Source organism: Staurois parvus, unplaced genomic scaffold (assembly GCF_062004578.1).
Source record: "Staurois parvus isolate SC_StPar_1 unplaced genomic scaffold, SC_StPar_1.0 ptg000540l, whole genome shotgun sequence".
NCBI lineage: Eukaryota > Metazoa > Chordata > Amphibia > Anura > Ranidae > Staurois > Staurois parvus.
Window position 1 is genome coordinate 1,343,817 of NW_028318336.1, and position 9,260 is coordinate 1,353,076.

Consider the following 9,260-nt stretch of genomic DNA (forward strand, 5'->3'; position numbering starts at 1 on the left):
AGGAATAGTGTCCCATCATTGGTGTCAGTGGGAGGAATAGTGCCCCATCATTGGTGTCAGTGGGAGGAATAGTGCCCCATCATTGGTAATAGTGGGAGGAATAGTGTCCCATCATTGGTGTCAGTGGGGGGATTAGTGCCCCATCATTGGTATTAGTGGGAGGAATAGTGCCCCATCATTGGTATTAGTGGGAGGAATAGTGCCCCATCATTGGTGTCAGTGGGAGGAATAGTGTCCCATCATTGGTGTCAGTGGGAGGAATAGTGCCCCATCATTGGTAATAGTGGGAGGAATAGTGCCCCATCATTGGTGTCAGTGGGAGGAATAGTGCCCCATTATTGGTGTCAGTGGGAGGAATAGTGCTCCATCATTGGTATCAGTGGGAGGAATAGTGCCCCGTCATTGGTGTCAGTGGGGGGAATAGTGCCCCGTCATTGGTGTCAGTGGGGGGAATAGTGCCCCGTCATTGGTGTCAGTGGGAGGAATAGTGCCCCATCATTGGTGTCAGTGGGGGGAATAGTGCCCCGTCATTGGTGTCAGTGGGGGGAATAGTGCCCCGTCATTGGTGTCAGTGGCGGGAATAGTGCCCCATCATTGGTGTCAGTGGGAGGAATAGTGCCCCATCATTGGTGTCAGTGGGAGGAATAGTGCCCCGTCATTGGTGTCAGTGGGAGGAATAGTGCCCCGTCATTGGTGTCAGTGGGAGGAATAGTGTCCCGTCATTGGTGTCAGGGGGGGGAAAAGTGCCCCGTCATTGGTGTCAGTGGGAGGAATAGTGCTCCGTCATTGGTGTCAGTGGGAGGAATAGTGCCCCGTCATTGGTGTCAGTGGGAGGAATAGTGCTCCGTCATTGGTGTCAGTGGGAGGAATAGTGCCCCGTCATTGGTGTCAGTGGGAGAAATAGTGCCCCGTCATTAGTGTCAGTGGGAGGAATAGTGCCCCATCATTGGTGTCAGTGGGAGGAATAGTGTCCCATCATTGGTGTCAGTGGGAGGAATAGTGTCCCATCATTGGTGTCAGTGGGAGGAATAGTGCCCCATCATTGGTGTCAGTGGGAGGAATAGTGCCCCATCATTGGTGTCAGTGGGAGGAATAGTGTCCCATCATTGGTGTCAGTGGGAGGAATAGTGTCCCATCATTGGTGTCAGTGGGAGGAATAGTGCCCCATCATTGGTGTCAGTGGGAGGATTAGTGCCCCATCATTGGTGTCAATGGGAGGAATAGTGCCCCATCATTGGTGTCAGTGGGGGGGGGGGAATAGTGCCCCATCATTGGTGTCAGTGGGGGGGGGAATAGTGCCCCATCATTGGTATTAGTGAGAGGAATAGTGCCTCATCATTGGTGTCAGTGGGAGGAATAGTGCCCCATCATTGGTAATAGTGGGAGGAATAGTGTCCCATCATTGGTGTCAGTGGGAGGAATAGTGCCCCATCATTGGTGTCAGTGGGAGGAATAGTGCCCCATCATTGGTAATAGTGGGAGGAATAGTGTCCCATCATGGGTGTCAGTGGGAGGAATAGTGCCCCATCATTGGTAATAGTGGGAGGAATAGTGTCCCATCATTGGTGTCAGTGGGAGGAATAGTGCCCCATCATTGGTGTCAGTGGGAGGAATAGTGCCCCATCATTGGTAATAGTGGGAGGAATAGTGCCCCATCATTGGTATTAGTGGGAGGAATAGTGCCCCATCATTGGTGTCAGTGGGAGGAATAGTGTCCCATCATTGGTGTCAGTGGGAGGAATAGTGCCCCATCATTGGTAATAGTGGGAGGAATAGTGTCCCATCATTGGTAATAGTGGGAGGAATAGTGTCCCATCATTGGTGTCAGTGGGAGGAATAGTGCCCCATCATTGGTGTCAGTGGGAGGAATAGTGCCCCATCATTGGTAATAGTGGGAGGAATAGTGCCCCATCATTGGTATTAGTGGGAGGAATAGTGCCCCATCATTGGTGTCAGTGGGAGGAATAGTGTCCCATCATTGGTGTCAGTGGGAGGAATAGTGCCCCATCATTGGTAATAGTGGGAGGAATAGTGCCCCATCATTGGTGTCAGGGGGGGGAATAGTGCCCCGTCATTGGTGTCAGTGGGAGGAATAGTGCTCCGTCATTGGTGTCAGTGGGAGGAATAGTGTCCCATCATTGGTATCAGTGGGAGGAATAGTGTCCCATCATTGGTGTCAGTGGGAGGAATAGTGCCCCATCATTGGTGTCAGTGGGAGGAATAGTGTCCCATCATTGGTGTCAGTGGGAGGAATAGTGTCCCATCATTGGTGTCAGTGGGAGGAATAGTGCCCCATCATTGGTGTCAGTGGGAGGATTAGTGCCCCATCATTGGTGTCAATGGGAGGAATAGTGCCCCATCATTGGTGTCAGTGGGGGGGGGGGGAATAGTGCCCCATCATTGGTGTCAGTGGGGGGGGGGAATAGTGCCCCATCATTGGTATTAGTGAGAGGAATAGTGCCTCATCATTGGTGTCAGTGGGAGGAATAGTGCCCCATCATTGGTAATAGTGGGAGGAATAGTGTCCCATCATTGGTGTCAGTGGGAGGAATAGTGCCCCATCATTGGTGTCAGTGGGAGGAATAGTGCCCCATCATTGGTAATAGTGGGAGGAATAGTGTCCCATCATGGGTGTCAGTGGGAGGAATAGTGCCCCATCATTGGTAATAGTGGGAGGAATAGTGTCCCATCATTGGTGTCAGTGGGAGGAATAGTGCCCCATCATTGGTGTCAGTGGGAGGAATAGTGCCCCATCATTGGTAATAGTGGGAGGAATAGTGCCCCGTCATTGGTGTCAGTGGGAGGAATAGTGCCCCGTCATTGGTGTCAGTGGGAGGAATAGTGTCCCGTCATTGGTTTCAGTGGGAGGAATAGTGCCCCGTCATTGGTGTCAGTGGGAGGAATAGTGCCCCGTCATTGGTGTCAGTGGGAGGAATAGTGCCCCGTCATTGGTGTCAGTGGGAGGATTAGTGCCCCGTCATTGGTGTCAGTGGGAGGAATAGTGCCCCGTCATTGGTGTCAGTGGGAGGAATAGTGCCCCGTCATTGGTGTCAGTGGGAGGAATAGTGCCCCGTCATTGGTGTCAGTGGGAGGAATAGTGTCCCGTCATTGGTGTCAGTGGGAGGAATAGTGTCCCGTCATTGGTGTCAGTGGGAGGAATAGTGCCCCGTCATTGGTGTCAGTGGGAGGAATAGTGCCCCGTCATTGGTGTCAGTGGGAGGATTAGTGCCCCGTCATTGGTGTCAGTGGGAGGAATAGTGCCCCGTCATTGGTGTCAGTGGGAGGAATAGTGCCCCGTCATTGGTGTCAGTGGGATGAATAGTGCCCCGTCATTGGTGTCAGTGGGGGGAATCGTGTCCCGTCATTGGTGTCAGAGGGGGGAATAGTGCCCCGTCATTGGTGTCAGTGGGAGGAATAGTGCTCCGTCATTGGTGTCAGTGGGAGGAATAGTGCCCCGTCATTGGTGTCAGTGGGAGGAATAGTGCCCCGTCATTGGTGTCAGTGGGAGGAATAGTGCCCCGTCATTGGTGTCAGTGGGAGGAATAGTGCCCCGTCATTGGTGTCAGTGGGAGGAATAGTGCCCCGTCATTGGTGTCAGTGGGAGGAATAGTGCCCCATCATTGGTGTCAGTGGGAGGAATAGTGCCCCATCATTGGTGTCAGTGGGAGGAATAGTGCCCCGTCATTGGTGTCAGTGGGAGGAATAGTGTCCCATCATTGGTGTCAGTGGGAGGAATAGTGCCCCATCATTGGTAATAGTGGGAGGAATAGTGCCCCATCATTGGTGTCAGTGGGAGGAATAGTGCCCCATTATTGGTGTCAGTGGGAGGAATAGTGCTCCGTCATTGGGGTCAGTGGAAGGAATAGTGCTCCGTCATTGGTGTCAGTGGGAGGAATAGTGCCCCGTCATTGGTGTCAGTGGGAGGAATAGTGCTCCGTCATTGGTGTCAGTGGGAGGAATAGTGCCCCATCATTGGTGTCAGTGGGAGAAATAGTGCCCCGTCATTGGTGTCAGTGGGAGGAATAGTGCCCCATCATTGGTGTCAGTGGGAGGAATAGTGTCCCATCATTGGTATCAGTGGGAGGAATAGTGTCCCATCATTGGTGTCAGTGGGAGGAATAGTGCCCCATCATTGGTGTCAGTGGGAGGAATAGTGCCCCATCATTGGTGTCAGTGGGAGGAATAGTGCCCCATCATTGGTGTCAGTGGGAGGAATAGTGTCCCATCATTGGTGTCAGTGGGAGGAATAGTGTCCCATCATTGGTGTCAGTGGGAGGAATAGTGCCCCATCATTGGTGTCAGTGGGAGGATTAGTGCCCCATCATTGGTGTCAATGGGAGGAATAGTGCCCCATCATTGGTGTCAGTGGGGGGGGGGGAATAGTGCCCCATCATTGGTGTCAGTGGGGGGGGGAATAGTGCCCCATCATTGGTATTAGTGAGAGGAATAGTGCCTCATCATTGGTGTCAGTGGGAGGAATAGTGCCCCATCATTGGTAATAGTGGGAGGAATAGTGTCCCATCATTGGTGTCAGTGGGAGGAATAGTGCCCCATCATTGGTAATAGTGGGAGGAATAGTGTCCCATCATTGGTGTCAGTGGGAGGAATAGTGCCCCATCATTGGTAATAGTGGGAGGAATAGTGCCCCATCATTGGTGTCAGTGGCAGGAATAGTGCCCCATCATTGGTATCAGTGGGAGGAATAGTGTCCCATCATTGGTGTCAGTGGGGGGAATAGTGCCCCATCATTGGTGTCAGTGGCGGGAATAGTGCCCCATCATTGGTGTCAGTGGGAGGAATAGTGCCCCATCATTGGTGTCAGTGGGAGGAATAGTGCCCCGTCATTGGTGTCAGTGGGAGGAATAGTGTCCCGTCATTCGTGTCAGGGGGGGGAATAGTGCCCCGTCATTGGTGTCAGTGGGAGGAATAGTGCTCCGTCATTGGTGTCAGTGGGAGGAATAGTGCCCCGTCATTGGTGTCAGTGGGAGGAATAGTGCTCCGTCATTGGTGTCAGTGGGAGGAATAGTGCCCCGTCATTGGTGTCAGTGGGAGAAATAGTGCCCCGTCATTGGTGTCAGTGGGAGGAATAGTGCCCCATCATTGGTGTCAGTGGGAGGAATAGTGTCCCATCATTGGTATCAGTGGGAGGAATAGTGTCCCATCATTGGTGTCAGTGGGAGGAATAGTGCCCCATCATTGGTGTCAGTGGGAGGAATAGTGCCCCATCATTGGTGTCAGTGGGAGGAATAGTGCCCCATCATTGGTGTCAGTGGAAGGAATAGTGTCCCATCATTGGTGTCAGTGGGAGGAATAGTGTCCCATCATTGGTGTCAGTGGGAGGAATAGTGCCCCATCATTGGTGTCAGTGGGAGGATTAGTGCCCCATCATTGGTGTCAATGGGAGGAATAGTGCCCCATCATTGGTGTCAGTGGGGGGGGGGGGGGAATAGTGCCCCATCATTGGTGTCAGTGGGGGGGGGAATAGTGCCCCATCATTGGTATTAGTGAGAGGAATAGTGCCTCATCATTGGTGTCAGTGGGAGGAATAGTGCCCCATCATTGGTAATAGTGGGAGGAATAGTGTCCCATCATTGGTGTCAGTGGGAGGAATAGTGCCCCATCATTGGTGTCAGTGGGAGGAATAGTGCCCCATCATTGGTAATAGTGGGAGGAATAGTGTCCCATCATGGGTGTCAGTGGGAGGAATAGTGCCCCATCATTGGTAATAGTGGGAGGAATAGTGTCCCATCATTGGTGTCAGTGGGAGGAATAGTGCCCCATCATTGGTGTCAGTGGGAGGAATAGTGCCCCATCATTGGTAATAGTGGGAGGAATAGTGTCCCATCATTGGTGTCAGTGGGGGGATTAGTGCCCCATCATTGGTATTAGTGGGAGGAATAGTGCCCCATCATTGGTATTAGTGGGAGGAATAGTGCCCCATCATTGGTGTCAGTGGGAGGAATAGTGTCCCATCATTGGTGTCAGTGGGAGGAATAGTGCCCCATCATTGGTAATAGTGGGAGGAATAGTGCCCCATCATTGGTGTCAGTGGGAGGAATAGTGCCCCATTATTGGTGTCAGTGGGAGGAATAGTGCTCCATCATTGGTATCAGTGGGAGGAATAGTGCCCCGTCATTGGTGTCAGTGGGGGGAATAGTGCCCCGTCATTGGTGTCAGTGGGGGGAATAGTGCCCCGTCATTGGTGTCAGTGGGAGGAATAGTGCCCCATCATTGGTGTCAGTGGGGGGAATAGTGCCCCGTCATTGGTGTCAGTGGGGGGAATAGTGCCCCGTCATTGGTGTCAGTGGCGGGAATAGTGCCCCATCATTGGTGTCAGTGGGAGGAATAGTGCCCCATCATTGGTGTCAGTGGGAGGAATAGTGCCCCGTCATTGGTGTCAGTGGGAGGAATAGTGCCCCGTCATTGGTGTCAGTGGGAGGAATAGTGTCCCGTCATTGGTGTCAGGGGGGGGAAAAGTGCCCCGTCATTGGTGTCAGTGGGAGGAATAGTGCTCCGTCATTGGTGTCAGTGGGAGGAATAGTGCCCCGTCATTGGTGTCAGTGGGAGGAATAGTGCTCCGTCATTGGTGTCAGTGGGAGGAATAGTGCCCCGTCATTGGTGTCAGTGGGAGAAATAGTGCCCCGTCATTAGTGTCAGTGGGAGGAATAGTGCCCCATCATTGGTGTCAGTGGGAGGAATAGTGTCCCATCATTGGTGTCAGTGGGAGGAATAGTGTCCCATCATTGGTGTCAGTGGGAGGAATAGTGCCCCATCATTGGTGTCAGTGGGAGGAATAGTGCCCCATCATTGGTGTCAGTGGGAGGAATAGTGTCCCATCATTGGTGTCAGTGGGAGGAATAGTGTCCCATCATTGGTGTCAGTGGGAGGAATAGTGCCCCATCATTGGTGTCAGTGGGAGGATTAGTGCCCCATCATTGGTGTCAATGGGAGGAATAGTGCCCCATCATTGGTGTCAGTGGGGGGGGGGGAATAGTGCCCCATCATTGGTGTCAGTGGGGGGGGGAATAGTGCCCCATCATTGGTATTAGTGAGAGGAATAGTGCCTCATCATTGGTGTCAGTGGGAGGAATAGTGCCCCATCATTGGTAATAGTGGGAGGAATAGTGTCCCATCATTGGTGTCAGTGGGAGGAATAGTGCCCCATCATTGGTGTCAGTGGGAGGAATAGTGCCCCATCATTGGTAATAGTGGGAGGAATAGTGTCCCATCATGGGTGTCAGTGGGAGGAATAGTGCCCCATCATTGGTAATAGTGGGAGGAATAGTGTCCCATCATTGGTGTCAGTGGGAGGAATAGTGCCCCATCATTGGTGTCAGTGGGAGGAATAGTGCCCCATCATTGGTAATAGTGGGAGGAATAGTGCCCCATCATTGGTATTAGTGGGAGGAATAGTGCCCCATCATTGGTGTCAGTGGGAGGAATAGTGTCCCATCATTGGTGTCAGTGGGAGGAATAGTGCCCCATCATTGGTAATAGTGGGAGGAATAGTGTCCCATCATTGGTAATAGTGGGAGGAATAGTGTCCCATCATTGGTGTCAGTGGGAGGAATAGTGCCCCATCATTGGTGTCAGTGGGAGGAATAGTGCCCCATCATTGGTAATAGTGGGAGGAATAGTGCCCCATCATTGGTATTAGTGGGAGGAATAGTGCCCCATCATTGGTGTCAGTGGGAGGAATAGTGTCCCATCATTGGTGTCAGTGGGAGGAATAGTGCCCCATCATTGGTAATAGTGGGAGGAATAGTGCCCCATCATTGGTGTCAGGGGGGGGAATAGTGCCCCGTCATTGGTGTCAGTGGGAGGAATAGTGCTCCGTCATTGGTGTCAGTGGGAGGAATAGTGTCCCATCATTGGTATCAGTGGGAGGAATAGTGTCCCATCATTGGTGTCAGTGGGAGGAATAGTGCCCCATCATTGGTGTCAGTGGGAGGAATAGTGTCCCATCATTGGTGTCAGTGGGAGGAATAGTGTCCCATCATTGGTGTCAGTGGGAGGAATAGTGCCCCATCATTGGTGTCAGTGGGAGGATTAGTGCCCCATCATTGGTGTCAATGGGAGGAATAGTGCCCCATCATTGGTGTCAGTGGGGGGGGGGGGAATAGTGCCCCATCATTGGTGTCAGTGGGGGGGGGGAATAGTGCCCCATCATTGGTATTAGTGAGAGGAATAGTGCCTCATCATTGGTGTCAGTGGGAGGAATAGTGCCCCATCATTGGTAATAGTGGGAGGAATAGTGTCCCATCATTGGTGTCAGTGGGAGGAATAGTGCCCCATCATTGGTGTCAGTGGGAGGAATAGTGCCCCATCATTGGTAATAGTGGGAGGAATAGTGTCCCATCATGGGTGTCAGTGGGAGGAATAGTGCCCCATCATTGGTAATAGTGGGAGGAATAGTGTCCCATCATTGGTGTCAGTGGGAGGAATAGTGCCCCATCATTGGTGTCAGTGGGAGGAATAGTGCCCCATCATTGGTAATAGTGGGAGGAATAGTGCCCCGTCATTGGTGTCAGTGGGAGGAATAGTGCCCCGTCATTGGTGTCAGTGGGAGGAATAGTGTCCCGTCATTGGTTTCAGTGGGAGGAATAGTGCCCCGTCATTGGTGTCAGTGGGAGGAATAGTGCCCCGTCATTGGTGTCAGTGGGAGGAATAGTGCCCCGTCATTGGTGTCAGTGGGAGGATTAGTGCCCCGTCATTGGTGTCAGTGGGAGGAATAGTGCCCCGTCATTGGTGTCAGTGGGAGGAATAGTGCCCCGTCATTGGTGTCAGTGGGAGGAATAGTGCCCCGTCATTGGTGTCAGTGGGAGGAATAGTGTCCCGTCATTGGTGTCAGTGGGAGGAATAGTGTCCCGTCATTGGTGTCAGTGGGAGGAATAGTGCCCCGTCATTGGTGTCAGTGGGAGGAATAGTGCCCCGTCATTGGTGTCAGTGGGAGGATTAGTGCCCCGTCATTGGTGTCAGTGGGAGGAATAGTGCCCCGTCATTGGTGTCAGTGGGAGGAATAGTGCCCCGTCATTGGTGTCAGTGGGATGAATAGTGCCCCGTCATTGGTGTCAGTGGGGGGAATCGTGTCCCGTCATTGGTGTCAGAGGGGGGAATAGTGCCCCGTCATTGGTGTCAGTGGGAGGAATAGTGCTCCGTCATTGGTGTCAGTGGGAGGAATAGTGCCCCGTCATTGGTGTCAGTGGGAGGAATAGTGCCCCGTCATTGGTGTCAGTGGGAGGAATAGTGCCCCGTCATTG